This window comes from Pteropus alecto, unplaced genomic scaffold, assembly GCF_000325575.1.
Source record: "Pteropus alecto unplaced genomic scaffold, ASM32557v1 scaffold25, whole genome shotgun sequence".
Taxonomy (NCBI): Eukaryota; Metazoa; Chordata; class Mammalia; order Chiroptera; family Pteropodidae; genus Pteropus; species Pteropus alecto.
The window spans coordinates 10,524,112-10,549,995 of NW_006441955.1; the positions used below are offsets into that span (position 1 = coordinate 10,524,112).

General features: G+C 39.5%; 1 protein-coding gene across 7 annotated transcripts in view; it reads left to right on the top strand.

Moving 5' to 3' along the window:
• The window catches only part of FGGY (FGGY carbohydrate kinase domain containing), a 367,647-nt gene that overhangs the window by 209,367 nt on the left and 132,396 nt on the right, over window positions 1-25,884 (top strand). The window lies entirely within an intron of this gene.

A 25,884-nucleotide genomic window follows, 5' to 3' on the forward strand; every position in this document is an offset into this window, starting at 1 on the left:
GACTTAAACCTATTTAAATAATCCTCTACTTTCACAGGGGGCACATCTAATCCAGTTTCTCCTGTGAGGTTTGAATTTCATGCATTTTTACCCCACTCAATTCAGATTTCTGAGCAAAATCAAATCCAAATGAATGTGAGTCACTCTGTGACATTCCCGCTTCTCAGTCTCCTTGTCTCTTAATTGGGATGATACTTTTCCTAAAGTATCCATTTTACAAATTAAGCAACTAAGGCATATAAATGTCCAATAATTTTCCCAAGGTCACAAAGCTATTAAGCTGGAGCTGAGAACTCAGATCTAGCCCCATCTTATTCCCAAGTGCATCCTCCTCGATGCCTTAGTGTACTGTGCAGGACGATAGTGTGCCATAGAAGAAAGGAGATAGCATGGGCTTCAGAGTCATCCAGATGTGGGTTTGGACATTAGCTCATGTACTCTTGGGCCCTGTGAGCTGAGATGAGATACTTAACTTCTGAGCCTCAGATTCTTCATCCACCACATTGTGGGTAATGATGCCAGTCTCAAAGGGTTGCTGGGTGATATGAGTTATGTACATGCATACCTAGTACATTATAGGCACTCAGAAATGGTGGGATTCTCATTACACTTTACTAGTGATATAAAAGGCTCACACGAAGCAACTGTTTGGGCTTTACCGAGGTTGATGGGCAGCTGCAGTTGGTTGCAATGAATGAGGGTCATAAAATGCCAGTTTATTATGGTCGTGTTGTACTGGAAATAAAGCCCCCACCCCCACCCTGCTTTGTACTTGGGAGTGGGAAGGGACCTTTTGAGCCAGGAGGATTAATCATCAGCTTTAATGTTATGTGGTGAGGGCGAGACTGTGGTCATGCTGGCATCGGAAAGTGTCTTTGATCTTGCTCAGGTGCTGGGCGCCCAGCGAGCCAGCAACAATAACACCTTTGTGAGGTCTAGAAGAGGTGCAGGTCTGAGGAAACACTCCCAGGGAAACTCAAGGACCCCCTTTGTTGTGGTTCTGGCAAATAAAACCACCAACTGTCAGGAAAAATTCACCAAACAGAACACAGAGACCAGAGTGGGGTGCAGGCTTTTCAAAAAATGGTTTTCAACCTGGTCTGAAGGATTCCCTTTCTTCCTTTTGCTCACTGCTGATGTTTCTAAATCAGTAGGTTGGTGGAAACGAAACTCCCAGGAACGTTTTATGCTATACAAGTTACCTCTTTCTAGATCACCCAGAATGAATGAACGAATCCCAAGTAAGAGAATATTGGTAAATACTTAGAAGCTTCTAAGTATTTACCTGTTACTTCCAGGAATCTGAAGAAAAAGCCTGAGGTTGAACATAACACTTACTAATCAGGCCTTTGATATTTTAGAAGATACAAGTGTGGGCTGCACATTTATCTTCCTTGTAGATGATTTAATTAACAAGAGAGGAAAAAAAAAATACTCTTCTTTTTTTTCACTCCATGAAAGCAGAGCTGCTTGTTCAGAGTTAATTACGACCAAGTCACCAAAACCCAAGATAATATACAGAAGGGGTTAGCCAGAGTTTGAAAAGTCACGGGGTTAGATGGAGCTGATCCTTGCCATCGCACCAGCACCCCTGTTTTTGTGCTGTCAAGTCAGGTTGTAACTTGGCAACTTGTCTTCCAGTTAGCACATCAGATGGAGAGAGAACCCTGGGAAGCGGGTGGGAAAGTACTGAAGAGGTAAGATTTAAACACAACAATAGGTTGGTGAGAGCTAAGAATTACATCTGTATCTTAAATCACTCGGAATTTAATTTTCTGCAAAGTCTTAGATGAATGTAGGGAGGGTGTTCTCTATCACTTGGTGGGCGTGAAATCTCAAAGATATAGGCTAAGCTGGCCCCATCACTTTGTGAGTTTAGGTAAGATACTTCATTTTTTTGGTGCTTCAGTTTATTCCTCTGTTAAATGTGGGCAATAGTATTTACCCATAAAATTGTTTTGATGATTAAATGTGGTAATCTTTATAAACAGCTTGGCACCGTACCTAGCACAAAATCTCTAATATGGTGTTATGATTAAAAATGGTTCATTAAGACTAGAATGATCCATGTGGTAATGGATTAGAAGTAGGGGCGTCAGGATGAACTCATGTTTAGTTTTATTTAGTTACAAATGGACACATATGGAAACATTTACAGACATGTATAGGTATACAGATTACTAAACATATTTCCCAGCTCTGACAGCTGAGAGGGCCTAGGAACAAGTATACCCCAACAGCTAGTTGTTACAAGCACACTTGGGGCCCACAGCTTGCTTTCTAATACCATTCTCCAGTAAAAAGAACCGGGACCCCTTGGAGAAAATGTTGATTCTAGGGCTGGGGCAGGAAATAGACAAGGTGAGCCTGGTGCATCTTGTAGCACTGAAAAATACAGGAAAAAAAAAAAAAATGATGGAGTCTCAGGAGCCAACTGAGGGAGGGAGCTCCCAGTGGCCCAAACTGGGACAATGTGAGCAGCAAAATAAAAGTAGTACTGGATTGTAATCTAAAGTAAAACATAAATAGAATGAGTCCATAATGATATAGATAAGTCTTCTATATCTATAGAAGAGATGAATCTTTCCCATGCAGAAGAATTCCAAAAAATTTATGTAGCTATTCCACCTTAAGGAGGTGGAGCTGCATATAGTGACTTCCTTCAAAGGAAGGCAGGAAAAAAGAGAAAAAGAATGGAGCAATCTGACAAACACGACCTTTGCCAGGTAATCAAGGTCAACATCAACAGTGATAAGTCATATTGATAAGTTTGCACCATTGATATGATGTGGTGAGAATGGCACTTTATCTTTGTTATATCCCCCTCGAAAACCTATAACCACAGTCTAATCATAAGAAAAACATTAGGCAAATCCCATTTGAGAGACATTTTACAAAATAGCTGACCAGCACTCTTCAAAACTGTCAAAGTCATCAAAGAACAAGGAAAGTCTGGAAATCATCTCAATCAAGAGGAGCCTATAGACGTGTGACAACTAAATGTAATGTAGTATCCTAAATGGGATCCTGGAACAGCCAAATAACATTAGATAAAAACTAAAGAAATCTGAATAAAGTAAGGCCTTTAGTTAGTGATAACATATCAATATCTTTCTTTAATTGTGACATATGTACCTAGTGTAAGATACTAATGATAGGAGAAACTGGGTGTGGGGTATATGGGAACTCTCTGTACTATCTTTACAATTCTTCTGTAATTAAAGTATTCTAAAATTAAGTTTATTTTTTTAAAATTATTCATTAAGTTATGCACTCATTAAGAAAACATTTTCTTGTATTTGCCTGGCTAAGTGATAAAGGTATTAAAGTAAATAAGATAAAGTGTCTTCACTGAGAAAGACAGACAAGAAGATCACTACAATATAGAATGGTAATGATTACAGTAAACACACGACGAGTGTGGTAGGCTTATGGAGAAGCGGCCTGCTCAAGTCATCAGTAGGCAAGGAAGTTTTCCTAGAGGATGTGATGTTTGCAGGATCATGGTTTCTCTGCTCCCACCAGGAGACTGTTCCTGCCGGCTCAGTTTCAGGCTCTAGGTCCTGTCCTCACTCTTCTCCACTTTGTTTTTCTCTTCTGTGACCACAGCACCATGCAGCTGACTTCCTCTGTGGCCTGGATGGGATGTGGGTATGGACAGGCCCACTGGGAGAACACACCACAGGAAGGGAGAACAGCCACGTGCTTTGAACTGATGATCTTCTATTAGCAGGATGTTACAGCTAAGAAGAGTAGACAAGTGGGGCCAGTTTTTCTGTCTTGGTCTCTTTAGCAGTTGACATTGATAGAGATCATAAGAAAGGTAGAGAGGGAAGGCAGTTTATATGGTACAAATAAGACCACTGTTATTCCTACCAATGAAAGAACTGGAGTACTGTGCATGAAGTATTCTGTTCCTTCTCTGTTCACCAGGATCTCCTGATGTCAGCCCTTTAGGAACCAGTATTTGGAGGAGACTCTCCACATTGAGGCTAGCTCTGGACCCCGCAACCACATACGTTGAAAGCAGATTATATCCTATGTATTGATTTAGTGAGGACAGTGTGGATGCTGTTCAATGCACAAGAGACAGTTCGTGCACTAAAGAAGCTCAGGGTATTGTGCGTCCTAGGATTTGAGACAGGACAGTTCTGTACTGTGGTGGTTGGAGGATGTTTAGCATCCCTGGCCCAGCCTCAGTCATTATAAGGAGACAGCAATAGTAATTATTGTTACTGTCTATTGAGTACCTATAGCATACCAAGCACCGTGCTAAGTTCTTTATGTCACGTAATCAGCTCAACATACTGTGAGGTAGGCACCATTACCGTCTCCATTTCATAAATGAGGAAACTGAGGCAAAGAGTAGTTAAATGGGTCACTCCATGTGCAGGAAGGGGATGCTTTGTTGAGCTCTCTAAGGGACTAACCCCAGAGTGTTTGCTCTTCCCTTTCGGTTTAATAGCTACTCTCAAAAGCACAGAGGAGAGGAAATGCAGACTCAATTAAAATATGGACAAATGTTGGATACAGACAGCTCACCGAAAGATGTGAATGACAAGCACCTGCAACAGTGTTTAACATCATTAACCATTAAAGAAATACAAATTAAAAACACCATGAGATCCATTACACACTTACTAAACTGGCTAAAGTTGTGGCAAGAATGTGGGGAACCGGAACTCTCGCACACCACTGGTGGGAATGTGAAGTGGTGCAACCACTTTGGAAAATAGTTTAATGGTTTCTTATAAAGTCAACGTACACCTATTGTGTGATCCAATCATTCCATTACTATAAAAGCTGGCAGGACTGTGTATTCCCATGTTTCTGGAATCCCACCAGGAACATAGCACAATCAGGTGAAATAAGGCCTCTCAGAAGGTCAGAAACAAAAGTTTCTGGCAAAAGGCTCTCTACTGGCTGAGTTCTGCTTTCCACAAAAGACGACAGCTTGCCTGGAAGAATAGTAGAAGAAGCAGAGGGAAAAAAATGAAATTAGTAGCAATAACAATAATGGCTAATATTTACTGCATGCTTATTGTACGCTAAGAAATTTGAATATATTATTTTATCTAACCCATGTAATAACCTTATGCAATTATCAGAATTATCCTCCCATTTTACAGAGACTGAAACTTGAGTACTTACCCAAGTTCACATAGCTAGTAAGTCCTAGACATAGGTTTCCAACTCAGGCTGTTTGGTTCCAGAGCTTATACTTTTGGCTTTCCGCAGAACAATGAGGCCGAGGCTGGGGTATGGGCCGGCCCTGTGCATGTGTTTTTTGTGAGAATGGGGGCGAAGTGATTATAAGGTAGATCTTTCTCAAAGCCTTATGTGGATTGCAAAGTTAGGGCTAGATTGCAACTTGCCCACGCTGCTCTTATTTTTTCTCCTTCCTAGTCTTTCAAATCACTGCCTTTCAAGAGGCCACCAGTCTAATGATAACAATAAAAATAAACAACATCACTTGTCACCATTGTCCCCTGGAGGGGGAGTATTTATGAGACTTTTTATTTCATCTTCCCTGTTTCCCTGCTGCTCTGTGGTTAAGTTCTGAACTAGGCAATTTGAAGACATGCAGCTGACTTCCCAACTCATGAAGATGTTTTTGTATTCTGGAAGACCATAAAATGAAAACCACATCGATTTTTTTCCCCTTTTTTTATTTACCACTCATCTGCTGTGTGGGTGACTCTGATACTGTGGCTGCTGAGGGCAGCCTAGCAGTTATGAAAGTGTTTGTGCTTTTCCAGTGGTTCAGTGTGGATGAAAAAGATGCCGAAGATAAGCCATCGGAGAGCCCTCACTAAGTACCAGGTACCGTGCCAAGGGCCTCAACACGCATCAGCTTATTTGTTCCACATACATTTAGTTCAGGGGTTTTAGTACTTTTTTGGCTTTGTGGCTTTTCCCTTATTTTTTCATCCCCTTCTCTCACTCTTCTTGTATATTCCAAAGGCCTCTTTTTTTCATATGTTAATTAAATTTTCATATTTTTTGTCCCCTGGAGCCATCAGAGGAGTTTGGGCTAGTTTCTGTTCTTCCACATAATCATTAAAGCACCAGGAGACATAACATCTAAATAACCAAAGATCTCAGAAGAACTCATGAGAAATTTTTTGAGCAATCATTGATGAAGTATTGAGATTGAAAGTCCCTTCCTAATGGACATTAGGGAAAAAAAAGTTAAAATGGAAAAACTAAGTGGACATTTTGACCATGCTCTTAGATTTGGGATATATTTAGTTAAAAAAAAAAAAAAAAAGAATGGACGCCTTAAATCTTAAAGTGGTGAAAGTTACTGTAATGTATTTTTTTTTAAACTATTTTTACTGAAAGGCAATTCATATACCATAAAATTCACCTCTGACATGTATTTTTAAAACTTCTAGAGAACTCAGTTTAGTGATGTTTAAGAAAGAGAAAGATTTAATGCCCGTCTCTTAGGTTGCACTATGGAATGATGCCAGCATGTGGTCTTTATGTTACAGAGGTAACAGAAAGATATCACAAAGTGGTAAATTTCCATTTACTTGCACTTCGTGTAGTACCTGACACATAGTATAGGTCCAGTAAATATTGGATTTACTGAAGGACAGACAGAAATATGTGGGTTGCAACCATCGAGATTTATTGAAGAACAAGTCATGCCATACCAGTTTGATTTCCTGTTTTGATGGATTGACAGACTATGTAAACTTATCAGTCTTCAGTGGGGCTTTAGGTTCTTTCCTTGATTAACTGACCATTGCCACTGGACACAGCAGCATTGACCAATTCAGTCATAAAATTCCATCCACCTAAGAACTGAGATTTTCACTGAGTTATACCTTGAAGTAGGCCAAAAGCAAATACATAAAACTGTTGCAAAAGTGTCACCACAATCTAATTGCCCAATTTGCATTTGGGCTTTTCAACCTCTGGTTTTATCCTTTTGGGAGCCAGGCAAAGACTGAGCCTTGATTCTGTTCATTGAGGGGACATCTGCCTGCAGCGTACTTTTGAATGATTGATCAGCTGTCTAGGATCTGCTTGACATACCAGTCTTCGGGCCTCTCTGACTTATTGACCTGTCATCTGCTTACATGTTAGAATGACTGAATGTTACTCAGATTAACATGTAACCCCTAATTGAGAGATTTGCTATGATCTTAGAAAACAGGGCTAGGGTTCTCTGGAATTTGAGAAATGGCCCATGAAAAGGCAGAGGGAGCCTACAAAGGGAATATCCAATTAGATTTATGTGTTCATTCTTTAGTAGTGTGCAAGACACTAATTTGCATGGACCTGACTAAATAGACTAAAGATGGTCATGAATATTAAGACTGATGGCTTCACTCTCCTGATTAAAACCTCTCAGTGAATCTCTGAAATCATAGCTGACCATAGGAGATTGCATGTGGTCTGGGCCTGTGCACCTCTGGCCTTATCTGCTATTCTTCACCTTTTATTCTGTATTCTAGCAGGCATGTCCACACAATCTTATCTGAATTCCATGGGGCTAAATGTGTCTGAGAATAGAAACTATTCAGATTTTAGAAAATTAATGGTGTATGTGTATATATATATGTGTATATACACACATACTATTTTATGTGGCACTGCCAATGAGGTCTTGAGCAGCACCCATTATCAAACACAGTATTTGTACAGTAAAACTTAATGAATATTCATACCAAGTAGGTTAAATAGATCATAAATAGCTTGATCAGTTAGATAAGATTTTATCATTAAATGGATCATGAAAAACTTGTGGTATTTGGAATGTTTTGGATTGAAGTATAGGCCTATATTTAATCTTCTTGAAAAGATTTGTCCTTTGGCCATGTTGTTTTCTCTTCCTGGAATGGCCACATCTCCCTTCTACATGATACCATCATCACCACAATTGTTGTCATTATTATAACACATTTAAGGAGTATTTACTGTGTTATTTGGTACTGCCAGTAAACTCTGGGGTGATTCTCATTGCTTTATGATCCCCAATGTTCTGATGAGGAAGCAGAGGCTTGGTGAGGTCACAGAGCGAGGAAGAGGCAGAGCTGAGGTTGAACGAAGCACAGGGACCTCAGAACCTATGTTCTTAGTCACTCCGCTATCATTAGTGTATGTCTTCCTCAAAGTTCTGGTTCAGGTGTCACCTCCATGAGGCCCTCCTCTTTCCTTCCTCCACCACATTTAGTTAGCTGGGATCAGAGCTCTTTATGCACAGCTCTAGGGCAGCATTTGTCCTTCTCTGCCTTTCCCATAAAACTAAGCTCATTGAGCAAAGCCTACTCCATGCTCTGTCTCTTAAGATAAATAATAGGTACTCAACACATAGTTTACAATCAAGTTCACCCAAAGAGGTGTACTGACAGATAGAAAATAATTTGTATTTCCAGTGAAATAGATAGTAAACACCAAATCATAAGTTTAAGGATGTAAAAATTTGCATCTGAAGAAGAAAAAGAAATATTCAAAAGGGAAAAGCCTACTCAGGTTTATGCATGGTATTTAAAGGACAGCATTTCAAGGATGACCAAGGAACATATTTATACTTAATGATAACTAGGATTTATTACTTATTTACAATGTGCCAGTTTCTGTGCAAGGCAATCTGTATATAGAATTTCTGATCCTCACAACAAATACGTGAGATGATTTGAAGAGAAAGATGATTTGAAGGGAAGCTATGTTTTAGATTAGCATAAAGAGAAAGATATAGTAGCCATGTTTTGTCTAATCTTAACATATTAACATATTAAGATTAGACAAAAGTTAAATATCATTAGAGCGTAGTAACCTAAAATGGCCTGATAGAGGACATTTCTCATCAAGAGATGATGGAATTGAGGTCAGAGAGATTATAAGGGTGGGGCAAGCAAGGTCATGCTGGGCTCCTGTCTTTTAGATCTATACCTCAAAAATGTTAACATGGTACCTGAAGTATATTCCACTATCCTACCCAGGACTGAATTCAGTTTTGAGCTCTGGTTTTGGAAAAAGCTGCTGGAACCTGGAAAGAACCACAGAGTACACTGCTATGATATTTAAGAGAAAGTGGGCCCCCACAAACAAAGGTTGAGATAGTTAAGAGAGATGGGATAGTTCTGACTGCTAAAGAAACCTCAGGGATTAACTTTATTTTCTTGTTTATGAAAGTTTTTGTGATCATAAAATGACTAATTCTTTCTTGGTGCTGTAGAGTTTGTAAAATGCCTTGTGAAATTTGATACTCAGAATAACTAAGTGAGGCAGTCAAAGCAGGTGTTGTTTTCTTTTTCACAACGAGGCTCAAAGAAACAGAGTGATGTGTCCAAAGTCTCACAGCTAGTAAGTGATAGGGCCAATACTCAGATGCGTATCTGAGCAAAACCCCAAGCCATTTTAGCTGCATCCTTAGTTGGTTTATCTGCATTTACTCAAAAAGGATCCTGCAGCTGGGGAAAGTCTAGCTCATCACAGGAAGGGGTCCTGATTCTGTGTCACTTGTCCCCATTGTGCTTGTAAATTCTCCACTGAGATGCAAGCTGGTGGTTCTCAGTTAATGTGCATAAAATGTACCTAGGGAACTCCTTAAAAATGTAAGGTTCCACTCCCACAGGGTCTGATTCAGTAAGTCTTGCTGGGAAGGAGTATATATGAATCTGTAATTTTATCATGTACCCAAGTGATTCTAATTGGGGACTTCCAGCAAAACAGCTTTAAGCTCCTACAGAGTAGACATTATTTCTTTCTATTACTGTTTTCTCAGTGCCTATACAGCTGTATGGACAGAGAAAGATCTCTAAGGTTATACTTGATGAATGTAAGAGTGATATAAATGAATGTAAAATTAGTGCAAAATAAAGTAAATCAAGTTGGATAGTCATTTAGTCCCTGCCAGTTTGGGGCACACTAGGAGGTACCTTGACCCCATCCTTTCAAAGAAAGTCTGTCTTGCCAGCTTAGGTACAGACAGCCTGAGAGAAGTTGGGACTTGGATAGAGTACCAGGCAGATCCTAATCTTCCAATAATTAGAGATTGAAGAATTCTTTTTTTCTTATGAAAAGCAGGATGAAGGGACATAGTAAGAGACCCCATTTGCAGCTCTGTGCAGACAAACCCAGAAACCAAAGCAGACACACCAGGACGCAACAGGAAACCACAGAGGCCTCAGATCTTTCAGTGTAAATAGGAAGTCAGAGTTTACTTTTGAACCCACAGTGCCAAGCCAAAGTGCAATGTTTAATCCAGCTCTCTGCCCAGCCCTTCCTTGATCCTGGGCACAGATGAAAGATGATGCCACCTGGGCAAAAGCATTTTAAAATGTTTGTTCTGATCAGGGCTTGGAGCAAGCTTCTTTTGTTTGTACTAGTGAATAATTTGGGACACAGGTGCAGATTGGACTTGAAAGCATTAATTGGTCTCCCTGGTTTTCCCTGCAGTGATATTTGAAACCCCCCATCTTCCTCTACAAAGTAGTTTTAATCCACATTCATTCACAGAACATTTGCCATTGACAACCGTCTTTCATATGTCCCATCTGTAGACCTTTCGGTCCAGGTGCATAGTAGTGGAACATTGGTGGACACTTAGTATATACTCTGTGTATGTTGGATTGACATCTGTAATCTCATTTGATTGCTGCCATTACAATGGAAACTAATAAGTAGAATCTATATCATCATCACCATTTTGAAATAAGGAAAATATAGCATTGTAGAAAAGACATGGGTTTTGAAGTCAAATTGGCCTGTAGTCACATCAAAATACTTAAATTTCTTATCCAGACTCCCTTCTCTTATTCAGCCAGTTGTTTTTGAGCACGTACTATATGCCAGGCACTGAAGTGAAAATGGTGAGCCAAAGTAGACACAGACCTTACTTACAGTCTAGTGGAGGAGGTGGATATTAAGCAAACAATCATAAATTATTACCTTGATAAGTACTTTACCTTTGCACCCTGATGCCAGGAATGAATTGGTGCAATCACTTTGGAAAACAGCAGAGCATTGTCTGATAAATTTGAATATGCGTGTACCCTGTACTTCACCAATTTCATTCCCAGGTAAAAACCTGGAGAAACTATTGCACCCATGTACCTATGTGTACCCAGAGAAAAGTATAAGAGTATTCATTTTGTTATTTTTCATAATAGCCCCAAATTTGAGTCAACCCAAATTTCAACCAATAATAGAATGAATAAATTGTATTATATTCCTGCAGTGGTATGCATACTTAAAATGAAGGAGCTACAGCAACATAGAACAACATAGATGAATCAAACAATTTTAAATGAAAAAAATAGGATATGAAATAGGATATGAAAGAAATACAGAATTATTTCATTCATATAAAATTCAAAAAGAGGCAAGAGACAATATGTTTTAGAAATATATATATAGGCACTGGACCTAGAAAGACAAGCAAGGAAATAATTGCTACAATAACACATTGGTTAATTACATGGCTGGAAGGTGCTTGCTGTTGAGGACAAAAGATACCTTCCAGAGATGCTTTGGGAAGCTGGCATTTACCTGTGAAGGATGCATGCGTACTTGTTATCTGTCTTCAAAATACATGTATCTTTTATACACTCTTCTGTATGTATGATATATAGGTGATATGAAGCAGAGGAACAATCATCAGAGCATAAAGCCAAGTTTGGGTGTTTGGCTTCTGGTAGGGCAGTGAAGTGTGAGCTGAGATACTTTGTTTAGGTAACTAAGCAGAGTCTGATAGGAAGGAAGAAAGGTCTGCATGGTGGTGGTTGAAAGGAAAGTGGAAGAAAGCACAGCAGGATAATGGGAGGGAAATTGGCAGATTCAGAGTGGTGTGGGAGGGAAGAGTGATACAAGTTAAGGCTGGAGAAGCAAAAAGAGGCAGGACATGCTGGGTTTATAAACCTTACAAAGAATTATAAACCTTATAAAGAATTTTGGTCTTTTATCATAAGAGAAACTGAATAGTTTAAAGCACAGTGGGTAACATAATTGAATTTACAAAGGATTGAAACAATTGCAGTTTGGAGAACAGATTGGTGAGACCAGAGTGGATGCTAGAAGACCAGATAGAAGAAGATTGATAGGTGAGAGATATCATTATAGTAGCTTGTCTTGGATTATAGTGGAGGAGATGGAGAGAAGTGGATATATATGAAAGATGTTTAGAAGATAAAATCAATGGCACTTTTGGCAGTGAAAATGCCAAGGCTGCAGAATGGATGCAGTAGAGGCTTTCTAGGTTTCTCACCTAATCTTCCCTAATCAGCTACTACCAAGTAGGCAGGGACATCTGGATAGAGAGCAGCAGGTCTCAGGCATTCCTTGGACAGACTAGAATGACAGGAGAGAAACTTGTTTTAGTTAATACTGTCAGCTGTGTTTTTATATAAAAATTAAGCGTTTTGCCTATGGCTCTTACCAAAGATCTTCCCAAGAAGTAGCCATGTGACCCCAACATTTCTTCTCTGGTAGTCCTGGCCAAAATGCTTACTCAGAGTCTAATCATGAGGAAATGTCAGAAACCTAAATTGAGAGTTATTCTACAAAATAACTTGCTTCTACTCTTCAGAAATATCAGGGTCACAAAAGGTAAACTAAGACTAAAGAAGGGTTACAGAGTAAAGGAGACTAAAGAGACAGGGCAACTAAAGGCACTGTGTGATGATCCTGAATTGGATCCGAGACTAGAGAAACATTTTTCTTTCTTTTACTGTAAAGGACATTTTGTGGACAGTTGATGACATTTGAATAAGATCTATAGATTAAGTAATAGAATTGTATCAATGTTTATTTCCTGATATGATAATTGCATTATGGTTATATAAGAGAATATCATTTTTATAAAATACATATTGAAATATTTATGAGTAAATGGGCATTATTTCTGCAACTTACTGTCAGATGATTCAGAAAAAAATTTTATACACTCATAACACACATAATGTATATATAATGATACATAATGTGTGTGTTATGTTTTTGTAGATAGAATGCTTATGCAGAACATTGAGAATCTGGGTGAAGGGTATACAGAATTTTTTGTACTATTTTTGTAACTTCTCTAAGTCTGAAGTTATTTTTAAATAAAAAAATATAAAAACACAAAAAAAGTAATGTGAAGATCATGGCTATATTTGCTATAACCAGACTGATGAGTTAATATGTTACTCATTGTACCCCACATAAAGTCCCCCTGGAGAATTTGTTTTAGAATTCATACAGTTGGAAAAGTGAAATTTAATCTGAACCTGGTAAATTATCTTCTGTCCAGTAATAAAAGTTGTACAACCAGGCATATTTTTCTTCTGACTCTGGAAGCTAGGAAGGTCAGAGTTGAAATTTAATACTCAAGTTAAAATACTGAGCCTCTGTTTGCCATATTCCCATTCTTCTTTTCATTAGTCTTACATAACAGGTTCTATTTATATATTACTACAATATCTCTGTGTGTGTGTGTGTGTTTGTGTGTGTGTGTGGGGAGGGGAGTATAAAGTATCTTAAACCTTTTGTATTAATTTTCTATGGCTGCTATAACATTACTACAAACTTGATGGCTTAAAACAGCACACATTTATTTTGTTAAGGTCCTAGAGACCAGAAGTTCAAAATCAGTTTCACTAAGCTGAGATCAAATGTCAGCAGGGCCTTACTCCCTCTGGAGGTTCTAAGGAGAGAATCCGTTCATTGCTTCTTTCAACTTCTAGTGGCTGCCAACCAACCTTGGCTTATGGCCACATCACTTTAATCTTGGCCACCATAGCCATATTGCCTTTTCTTCATCTGTGGTCAATCTCCCTTTGCATCTTTCTTTTAAGGACACTTATGATTGCATTTAGAGCCCACTTGGATAATCTAGGATTATCTCCCCATATCAGGATCCTTAATTGAATCACATCAGCAAAATTACGCCCCCTCCCATTTTTTTGTGTTTTTTTGTTTGTTTGTTTTCTTATTTTTTTGCCATATAAGGTAACATTCACAGGTTGCAGAGATTTGGAAATGGGTATGTTTTGGGGGGCCATTATTCAGCCTTTGTGAAAAGAAGTGATATATAAATACTTTTTGTAAATAAAGTAAATAAAATATGTAATTTATTTCTACACTCTCATGTATGGCTAGGAGCACAGATAAAACAAAGGAGTCAAATTCCTGTACAGTGACTTTTAATTGCTTTTATGAATTGCATCTAGTCTTCTATTATATTTCCTACTTGGTTATTGCTAGAGTGGAGAAATAGATTTAATTAAAAAAAATTGATCTTACATTCACTAACCTTGCTAAATTAAATGCACTTATTTATTAAATTTTAAAATGTACATGTGCTACATACTCTCTGCATGCATGATATCTTTCACACTAATTTTTAAACTATAGAGCTAGGTGTTTTAATGTGATTTGAGTAATCAGGGAAGGCTCCTGAAAGGCAGTGATAGTGAACTGTGATATTTTGGTTAGAAAAAAGAGTGGTCTAAGCAGAGGAGACAGTATGATCTGTATCTACGAGATCATATCATCTACAAAATTTTGTCTCCTCCTTTCCTTATACCTTTATTATTGTTGTTAATTTTTGTCTTATTGTGTTTGTCACAATCTCCAGTGTTACGTTGAGCAGTTAGGATAATAAAATTAGCAATCTTATCTTGTTACTGATATTAGAGGGAAGGTGTCTAAAATTTCTCCAGTGAGCATATTATTTCTTGGAGATTTTTGATATATGTACCTTTTATGAAATTGAGGAAATGATCTTCCATAGCGTACAGAACAGATGACTAGTAGCCTGTGTTTGAATAACTATTAAGGATTATTTTATTTGACAGTTACATTCCATAACCATGAAGCTCCTACACTATGAACTTCATAAGGGCTGTGACCACCATTGTATCCCTGGTGTCTGGCACGGTTTTGGGGCTTAGTTAGGCTTTTAATGTTGAATGAATGAACAATACCTAACAAATGTTTCTTGAATGAATTAATTGAAGTTAGCAAATTATTTTTTAAAGTGAACCAAAATCTAGCTACTTTCTGTATCTCTTTTACATTGACTTGAGTTCATGATAGTGCCATTCTTATATCCTCTCAGGATCTGGAGCAGTCAGCTAGTCATTTGACATATGAAGGAATAAATGAATGAGTCAGTCACAGAATATTCTACTGCTGGCTGTTAGACTTTGCCTCTAAAGATTCACATTTATTTGAACCAAAGCCAGATGGTTAAAGACGATTTAATCAGGACAAAAATAAAATACTCCCTTTAATGGAATAATTGCTATTTCATTTTCCCCTTAAAGTTGGTCATTCATCTCAAGCCACTGTCTTTCAATTTATATATGTTGTCATGAAATATTAAAGTGATTATTCTTAATCAAGACAAAAATATTCACAAAGGATTGTCTTAGTGTGTGATCAGAGGGTTCAGAATTCCAGTATTAAATTGGACAGGATTCAGGTATAGTGGCAGGCTTAAAGTTTACATTTCAAAAAGACAGAGTTGAAAGCCTGAGTAAAGTTATGTACAGATTTATTGATGATTAACTGAGGGTAGTCGGTTAACAGAAAACAGGCAGAATGTCTTAGGTAAGAATGTCTTCATAGTTTTAAATACTTTATGGTAGTTCTACACCTATATGTGCTTCTCATTTCAAAAGAGATTTCATTTAATATTAAAGTAACACCCAATATTAGAATGTCCAGTGTCCAGAAATGCATTACTTTTTTCCAACTTCGAACTCTATTCAAAAAGCCTTTGATGATTCCTTGTTGCCTAGAAAATAAATTTCTTTAGTCCTAGCCAGCTCTGTCCACCTCCTCTCTCGCCATAGGCGCTTTCTTCTCCCGCTACGTGTAACACATTCTTACAATAGGAGTCTTCCTTTCCCGGAGTTTTTGGAAGAGACCAGCCCACCTATGCAAGACTTGCTAAAAGATTATAAAACTAGTGTTAAAAGCCACCTTGAGGATATAAAATAGAAGTGGAAAAGTTGGAGGTAAGGACTAAGGAAAGAGGCCGAGGTTCAGTATTGTCTCTGACATAGGAAAGCAAAAAGTGAGTGCTGCTTTGGCAACAGGATGTATGTCCACTAAAGAAAAGGTAAAGGCGTGTGTGGGTCTGGCCCAAGGGAGTCAGATGAGTATATCTGAAATGGGACCTCATCCAAAAGTATTGAGGGAAGGAGTAATTGAATTTACCTCTGAAGGCCAGGAATGAAAGGGAGTCTTAAGCAGAGCAGTGGAGGGGCAAGGGAGAGGGAGAAGGAGAAAATGAGCAAGAGAGAGCTTCAAAGCATAGTACTGTAGGGTGATGGGGAGTCTCCCAGTGGAGTTGTAATGAATCACCAAAAGCACATTATGAGAGCACATTTTGTGCCCACCCCGAGGACATATCAAAGCCAGATCACAACCCTTTCAGTCAAATAAGACCTTCCCGAGATACCCAACCCCATTTGGAGCAGCCCAAGCAGCAGCCAGCTAGCCAAGGGAAGAGTAGCTGGAATGAGGAAAGAAAGGAACAGTGTAGCACACCTGTCTTCTCCAGGTATGCTTCCAAGCCTGAAATAAACTGTAGCTGTAGGAGGGGAAAAATTTTAATTTGATGAGATGGGAGTTTTAAATATTACAGTGGGGTGTACACATTTAATGCTTGAAGTAGACTGAGGACTTTTTATTATTTCAGAGTGTAGAAATATTAGGATCCACCTGAAATTTCATCCCAAGACAAGGAAGAACAGTTCATGGACAAATTTAGCAGGGAGTAGAGAAGTGGATAAAGCTACTTTCCCCCTGTACACCCATAACTGTGCAGATCCTTCAATAAACTAGGACACAAGGCTCTAGCCATTCTCCCCATCCCCCTTACATTGACAAATCTTTCTCTATTTAATCATATATGACTACAACATGCTGTAAGAGCTCTCTGGTAAAGAACAGGAGGGAGGGGGAAAGAACTTCTTTGACGCCATAGTCCACTCCTATCCCCTATTTATCTGCTTGTTACTTTTCAGCCCCCAGCTATCACTTTTCTCCTTGTTCACATCACTCCAGCTGAACTGATTCTTTGCTTTTCATGTACTATAGCAATCACATTCTGCCACAGGGCCTTTGCACTTGCTCTTACCTTCCTGCCTATATCACACCTAACTGCATGCTTCAATCCCTCACTTCTTTACAGTCTCTGCTTAATGTAACCTCATCATTAAGGTCCACCCAGACCACCCTGTGTTAAAATAGCAACACTTGCCCTTACTATACTATTTAACTTCTCTATTCTGCTTTATTTTTCTAACTAGCATTATCACAGCTGATATACTATATATTTGAACATTCATGTATTTTTATCACCCCACTCTCCACCATACTATAAGTTCCATGAAAGTGGAGCTTTGTTTTTTTTTTTTAATGACTGTATCCCTAGCCCCTTAGAACAGTGCCTTGAATATATATAGTAGACACTCACAAATACTTCTTGAGTGAAGCAATGTTTCCTAACTTGCTTTAGCTTTTCCATATGCTATTCTTTCCGGCAAGACAGATTCTCTTTATCCTCTTTCTTACACCCCAGTCGAGCCTGATGAACTCCTGTGTATCCTTCGAGATGCCATTTCCATACCACCTTCTCTGTGCTGCTGCCTTAGGGAGATTTAATTGTTCTTCTCAGAGCTCATAGCTCTCGGTTATATTTCACTTTAATCAAGTACATGCTCTTAACCACTACATTGTACTGCTTCTCAGACTTATGTTCTTTCTTGATTTTTAGGTTTTAGAGATGACTAACTCAGCAACCACATGTCCTTCTCATGTTGTACAACTATAAAGTACAACTTTGAACTCCATACAATAGTATAAATTCTAAATCTAGAATTTCCAGTCCCTCAGTCTCACCACATGTATTTTCCCTTCTCCTTCTTCTTTATTTTCTTCTCTTCTTCATAAAAAGTCTCAGGCATACATTATATGTCAGTGATTTTTTTCAAGCTCCTGTCACTGACGTGTTAAGGAAAATTCTGTCTCTCCACTGAGTGGCCTTCCCTGTGACTATAGAAGTAAGGATTCTTTTTCTCCTTTGGCCTGTGGAACAGTTAAAATACCACTGACCATTTATATTGTAATGCTCAATGGTGTTGGTCAGTAATGATTTGGATAAACTTTTCATCTAATATATCCATCGGGAAATGACACTGGGCTATTGAGCACATGAAGTCACTTTATATCTTTCCTGAAATGGTTTGGGAGATGAGGCACCTTAGCTCTGTGCCTCCCTAGTAAGATCTCATTAGGTTTGGGGCCAAGAAGATGGTGATATTTCATGACAAAACTTAGAAAAGTTAAAGTTTACAGATGAACTAAAGCATTTTTTTTTTCATTTTTTAAAATCCGCCCCCCCTTTTTAATTCCCTGAGATTATTTGCATTAGGAGGAATTTCGTGAGAATCCCTAGTTGAAAAACTCTTCGTTAGACAAAATTGGACCTGGAGATCAAATTATCTCACTTCTTTTGAGTGAGATGTGTTGAATAGTATCTTAAATAGCCTGTTTATAAATTATTGGTCGCCACCTTAAGCAGTAGCTCTTCTCTAGAGTTTGGCCTGAGCCTCCTCCTATGACCTCAGGTGAAAATAGTCTCACCTTTCTTTGTGTTGCTGTAGCATTTTATTCGAGTCTGCTGTTGCTCTCATTTTATTTTAGAAAAACGTATTAAATGTGTGTCTCTGCCACTAGACCTTGAATTCCCAAGGGCTGCAACTGTGGCTCAATTATCTCTGCATATTCAAGGTCTGACTTGTAAAAGACATACAATAAAAGTTGAAAGAATATATTGAGCTACACTCTGCTCAGTCCAGTTAATAGAGTCAATGGACAGTTGTTGACTAACTGCCTATGTGCCAGGTAGTTTGAAATATTTGGTGTTCTTTATTCCTTATAGTGACCCTAAAAAGCATTGCTATCTCTGTGTTAACAGATGAAAGGAAGAATATAAGTAATTTATTCAGTTACATAGTAAGTAGCAGACCTGGCTTTGAATTCAAGTCTCTGGAAGTCAAATTGTGTTCTTTCTCCTTTATTAGGACTTAAAAGACCTTTCAGGCACACATTTATAATGTTTGGCTATCATCTCTATATCAACATAAAAAATATTTCTGTAATTGTGATCATCCATTTAATAAATACTCAGAATGTGAGACCCAGAAGGAACTTTAATGCTCCTCTAATTTAGGGCTCTCATTTACAGATGGCGAAGTTGAGTCCTAGAGAGGAAAAATGTCTTGGCCAGTATCTCTCCTACCAGTTCAAATCACATTATTCTCCTTTCCATTGCCCCTACTGTAACTACTTTTAAATCCTTAGCAAGTCTGATGATCCTCTGCAAGGCATGGCTTGTGCTGACCTTTCCAACCCCATGTAGCACTATTCTCCATCACATTCTCCCTCCTCCAGCCCTGCTATATAGATTGTACTGTACTCCTTGCTTCCTCTCCTTCTACCTGCAATGCCCTTCCCTTCATTCCTCCTCCTGTCTAACTCCTATTTAGCTTTCAGATCTTAGCTCGGGTGTCATCTCTTCCTGGAAGGTTTCAGATTACATTTAAAAAGTGGAGTATCTGTGAGCTCCCATGGCACATGCTTCTATCACGGCGGATATTCTTCCATATTTGTTGCTGGTTATTGGGTTTATGTCTTCCTTGCTCACTTGGCTGTGACTTCCTTGAGGGTAAGTATTGCGGCCCATGCATTTTTATATCACTAGTGCCTAATACAGTCCCTGGTACAAGATTGGCTTTTGGTGAGTTTTGAATGAAATAATCACTCACCAGGATTCCAGTATGAAGTGGAACAAGCATTGGAGATGTGGTAGTATTGAATATTTACCTTTTTGGGTATCTTGAAAGTGTTCTTGAAGGTTTTCTGAGTCTTGAGGATACAAAAGAGCCCACCATTCTGTCATGCCACCACTACTTATTGGTGTCTCCAACACTTGGGTGCTGTTGAGCTGAACCGAGAACTTCCGTAGAAAGGTCTGCATGACATGCAAGAGAGCCTCCTTACCCGACAGTGATGATCTCATGGTGTCTGTCCCCCTTTGCCACTAAGGAAAATAAAGTGCTTCCAGGTCGTCTTATACTATGATGTAACTGACTACTGGATGTGTCCCTCTGCAACATCTCTCATACCAGAATAAAAGCTTTAAACTGAGTCAGGTTCTCTCTAGTATATCATCCTGTAGGAGGCCAGTAGGGTGATAGCTTTGGGGGAATATACGAGCATTTCTGACTTCTCTTAATCACATATATCCCTTCTCAGTATTATGCCAACTGAAAACTCACTGGACTTATAAAGAGAAGGGTCTTAATTTTGACAATGACACTTTCTAGGTGAACTTGAGTGATCCATTTGACTTTTCAGAGCCTCCATTTCTTTCTTTTTAAAAATAACTCATGCTAAGCGAAATAAGTCAGACAGAAAAGGTTGAAAATCACATTATATCATTTATATGTGGGATAGAAACCTAAAAGCAACAAACAAGCAGGACAAACAAACAGACTCATGGACATGGACAATAAACTAGCGGTAATCAGAAGGTAGGGGGTAGGGGGAGGGGGAGGTAGACGGGGTAAAGGGGGTCAAATATGTGGTGACAGAAAGAATTCTAACTATGGGAGGTCAACACACAATGTTAATATATATATATGCCTTACTGTTAAAATGGACAGCTGAAACTTACCAGATTTCGTTAACTAACGTCACCATAAAAAATTAATTAATTGAAAAAAAGAAATATCCAAAATTTAAAAAATAAAATAGAAATAATAACCTTTCTTACTTTCTGAAGCTATCTCAGTGATTAGTTAAATTAGTGATCACGGCAGCTGTCTGAAAACCCTCTGTAGCATGGAGACAGGCATCCGAAGGGCATTAAAACTGGTGGGAGGAGGGGAAGTTTAATGGAGAGCATACTTGATTTGGGGCGTTGCCTCCATTGAAGAACACTTTTGCCTTTGGCCACGTGCAAAAACCCTCTGTAGGGTGTTAGGTACCAGGATGGTACCCTCATCTGAGTCCAGCTCTGGGTGGTTATCCTCACCAAGACTTTCAGAGCAGAGAGAGCTAGTGATGTGCATCTGAGCCAAAGTTGTCAAGGAGAGTGAGGATTTGGAAGACAATTCAAATGCTAGGCCCTCCAGACCAGTCATGTCATGAATGATAGATGGAGCCAAGGGTTTGGGGGCCAGATGTTACCTGAATTAGGGTAGAAGCAGGTCTGAAGCAGCTGACAGTTGCCCCCTACCCATTTGAGATGGCCGGGTATCACCATTTAGGTATTGGCTTTTCTGCCTGCGGTGGTCAGCTGGTTTAAAAGGGTCAGCCAGGGTTGAAGTAGCAGGTTTGGAACAGTCGAAGCATGAAGGGGCAGGAGGTGCTGGAATCAGTGACTTGGGGAAAAATAAATGGATTGAGTGAGGTGAGGCAGTGAAGGACTTTATGGAGAATCGTATTTGAGGCTAAGCCTCTTTTTCCCTGCCTGGAACTGTTGACTTAGCAAAATAGAAGAAACCACACATACTTATACACCATGAGGCTGATCGGGAGCTCGGAGGCTCTGAAGGGCCAGGGAAGGCCCGGCTCTGTGTGGAACACTTACGTACCCAGTAACCACAAGAACTTTTGGGCAGCGTAACAGACGATTATCATTCATCATGCATTTGTTGTGAATCAAAACAAACCAAATGAACCACTGTGCAAGTACAGCCTCTGGTAATCCCAAATAGGAACTTGAGAGGGGCCGGCAGTGGGTTTGTGGACTTTTAGCTACAAAACACACAAAACATAAGTTGAGATTATTTCCCCCATTGCCTTCAAGAAAAAAATTCCTACTCCTTAGCATTTCGTGAAAGGACCTTCATGATCTGACCACTGCCTGCCCTTCCACTCATAGATTTGATGTTCTATTTTTGCATCTTCTGTTCCATAGCTGCCTGACCTTGAACAAGTTTTATAGCCCCTCTAAACCGTAGTTCTCTCATCTGTAAAATTTGGATAAAGATACCTATCTTATAGGCCTGTAATAAATATTAAATAAGATAGTGCAGAGGAAGCCACTCACACACAGTCTTTTGCTCACAGCATATGCCAATTCAACATTTGTGTGATTTTTGTTATTATTACTGTAATAGTCTACATTCTAGCCAAACCATAACACTTTCTTCAAGCTGTTCTGTACTAAGAACTTATTTCTTCATTGAGGTGCTTATCAGGGTATCTTACCATTCTTGGATTAACTGTCAGACTCTAACTATACTGAAAACTAGGACAAGTATAGTATCTTTTTCATCTCTGTTTCCCCAGGGCCTGACACATAGTAGGTGCTCAATTAAATGTTTGCTGAAAGAATGTGTGAGGTGTGTCTGTTCTGGAGAATCTTGATTCTCAACAGACCCCAATTGTTTCCTGGGCCCTCCTCTCCTTTCCCATATAACGCACCTACTCTGTCAGAAACCTCACCAGGTGCATGTATGTGAACTCAATAACCCACTACTGTAGAAGGCAGCTATTATGTAAACTCTTAAGAGGGGAGTGCAGAGCCTTAATGAACAGAAATGCCTCAAGTATAAACATTAGATATCTTTTTTTTTTTTTTTTTTTAACAACCCAACCCATTAGTGACACAATTTGAGAATCCAAGTAATCCTTTTGGTCTGGCATGAAAAATGAGACCCAGATTTCTTCCACCTAAAACCTACTGTATCTCCAGCCATCCCCACCCTCTACTGGCACCTCTGTTATTTGCACCTTATCAGGATTAACCAGACCGGTCTGTACTCTGAATGCAGAAAAATGTAGATTAAACATTTCCTGGTTTAAAGAGAATAAGATTCCAGAAAGTTAAATAATTAGCTCTCACTTGTTCATTATTTACTATGTGCAGGCAGTATGTCAACACATTTTCTACAGTGCCAGTAATCTTCCTGAACATCCTGGAAGGTGGATGCCCTTGTCTGTCTTTCATGTTGGAGGAAACCAAGATTTGCCAGGATCTCTCTCGTATCTTGCTGTATGGAGCCATGATATTGACTTGGCTGGACACAAACTCCTCTCTTCATGGCACTTGTTGGCTTTGAGGAAGCAGTCTCCCCAGCCCCCGGGCTCGTTAACTAGCATGCCCATCTCTGTATCTCCCAGAGACAGGTGCGGGGGAGTGTTTCCTCCCACCATGGCTGAGTGTTCAGTCACCGCCCTGTGAGAGCAGACCAGTGAAGTAGAAAAATAGCTCTTACTCCTAACTGACATCTGTCCCTCAGGTGAGAGCCAGATTCTCAAATTGCTGGGCCAGTGGCACATAAGCCCACACCACACACAGACGGTATCAACACAGGGAGAGTTCTGCCGGAATTCACACCTACTGGAAGCCAGGCTAGCCGTGATGGCCAGTTTCATTTGATCTTGTCTCTGATTGCTGCGTGATGAGTGGAGGGGAGGGGAGAATGGCAGGACCATAGAGAAACACACTGATCTCCAGAAGCTGGTTAGGTTTGCTCATTAAGAGCACCCTTAGGCAATGCCCTTACTCTCGCAGGTACCCAAGGTCCCCTTTCTATAAACCCTCAGCAAAAGGTCAAAAGTCTGGGAAGGGCTGGTTCCACTGACCCCCTCATGTTCATTTGTCTTTCATGGTTTCCAAGTAGCCAAGAGGCAGCTAGTTATAGTAGGAAGAGCATGATGCCCTTTAGAGTCTACAGACCCGGATCAAATCCCATTCTACCACTTGGCACCTGTGTGACCATAAACATAGCTTTGAACTTTTTAAATTTTATTTTATTATTAGTTTCACGTATACAGTACATTGGTTAGGCATTTACATAGTTTATGAAATGATTCCCCTGATTACTTAATCTATCTTCCCTCTGGCTGTACACATAGCTGTTACATCACTGCTGACTGCATTCCCTATGCCATGCTCCCCATCCCCGTGACCATCTATCAACTACTAATTTATACTTCTTTAACCCTTCTCCACTTTCTCCCAGCACCTACCTACCACCCCCGAGCTTTGAACTGTTATGATCCTCAGTTTCTTCATCTGTAAGCTGAAGGAAATGGCAGGATTTTCATGGAGACTATACATAAAAGTGTGTATAAACCAATCAGTACATAGTTGGTGATTGGCAAATGTTAGATGCCTTTCCTCTTTTTCCCCTGTGTTCATTTGTAATGCTTAAAAAAAAAAAAAAAAGCCATTATAGTTGTCATTTGCTACATTGTGAGCTAAACACATTAGTGATTAATAACATAGAAACTCTATTTAAACCACTCTCACAGAACTGTAACCCTTTCCTTCATCATGTCATACATGTTACAGATTACTGCTTTTTCTTCCTCCCCACCTCTATTATTTTTTCTAAGGAGGTACAGATGGGCCCAGATGCATTCTCATACACTAGATAGCCTAAGCCAAGGGTAAAAATCAGGCCTGCTATACTCTCAGATGATCTATTCATAACAAAAGCTGCCTCCTAGCCATTGCCCACAGCTGAACACTGTTAGTGTGAGGCTATCATTTCATTTGTTTTTGATTGTTCTGCCATGTTTACATATCTTAAGTATCAGCATGATCTTTCAGAGGACAGGCAGAGGGCATACCCTCCTGAAATAATTTTCCTTCCGTGTGCCCTTTCTTCTTTTAGTCCCTGTGCCTCTGTGTTACAAGCCATTAAGTACTTTATTTTTTTTTTTCTTTAACATGAGACTCACTTAACATTCTCAAAGAAGTACTATTTAATATTGAGATTAAGAAGATACCACCGGTATATGTTCTCTCTCTTTCTCTCCCTCTCTCCCTATTCACCCCCCCACCATCTCTGCATCATCTCTATCTCTATCTCTGTCTCTCTCTGACAAAGAAAACCCCACATTGTCTGTTGAATTCGTAAGGGACACATTACATTCAGGACACAGGAGGAGCTGGGATGGCCCCAGACCAACATTGAAGAAGGTGCTATCTGCCTGCTGTGTCCTTGCCTCTGCTTTTTAAAACCATTTTTTTTTTCCTCCTTTAAAAAAATATCTCAAGAAGAGTATGGACTCTTGAATCAGATTTGAATTTAAATACTGGTTTTGCCCTGTTTTCTAACTGTGAGAACTTAACATCTGTGAAGCTTGGTTCCCTTCTAAGTCAAAACTGGGTATAACCCAGGCTTGCCCAGGATCTTAAGTGAGGAAATGTATGTGAAAGTGTCCCGCGTGGGGATGACAGAGAGATTTCAGAGCACTTGTCACTTTAGCTGATTGAAGTGGCTCCCTGGCACGCTGGATGCCTAGTCCAGAAATGGCAGGAAGGAAAGGGCCGTGATCAGTAGTCTGCTGTGGATGCTGGTGCCTGTGCCACTTTTGTGCTGTCCTTGGTAACATATTAGGTAGCCAAAGAATGTTGAGTTTCACATCCTCTCTCCCCATCTCTCTTCTCCTGACCTTCTCCTATCCAGCCATCACTATTTTTTAATACTGTCATCAGTCTCCTTTGTTATAGAGAATATGTAAGGGATAAACTCCTTCACCCTAAGCACCTCAACTGACACTCGATAAACACTTTTAAGTGTATAATACATTGTAATCACTCAGTTGGGGAACTACCCAAGTGTCTGTAGGTAGTTTTTAATTCTCTTCGTCCAGGCAGTTTAGCCATCTCACCTGCTATTAGGCCAAAAACAAAGAGAGTGAGTTCTGCACATCAGGATTCTTTAGGTCTGGACTTGCATGGCACGGACATGTCCAGAATTCCCCTGAGCTGAACCTGAGAAGCAAGGGTGAGTTCTTTTTGGGGAGCAGTTCCAAAAGGCAGTAGGCAATGCAAATACACAGAAATTCTGACTTCTATTCAAAGAGGCCCTGATATAAATCAGCCAAGGCACTCTTTGCCTTTAC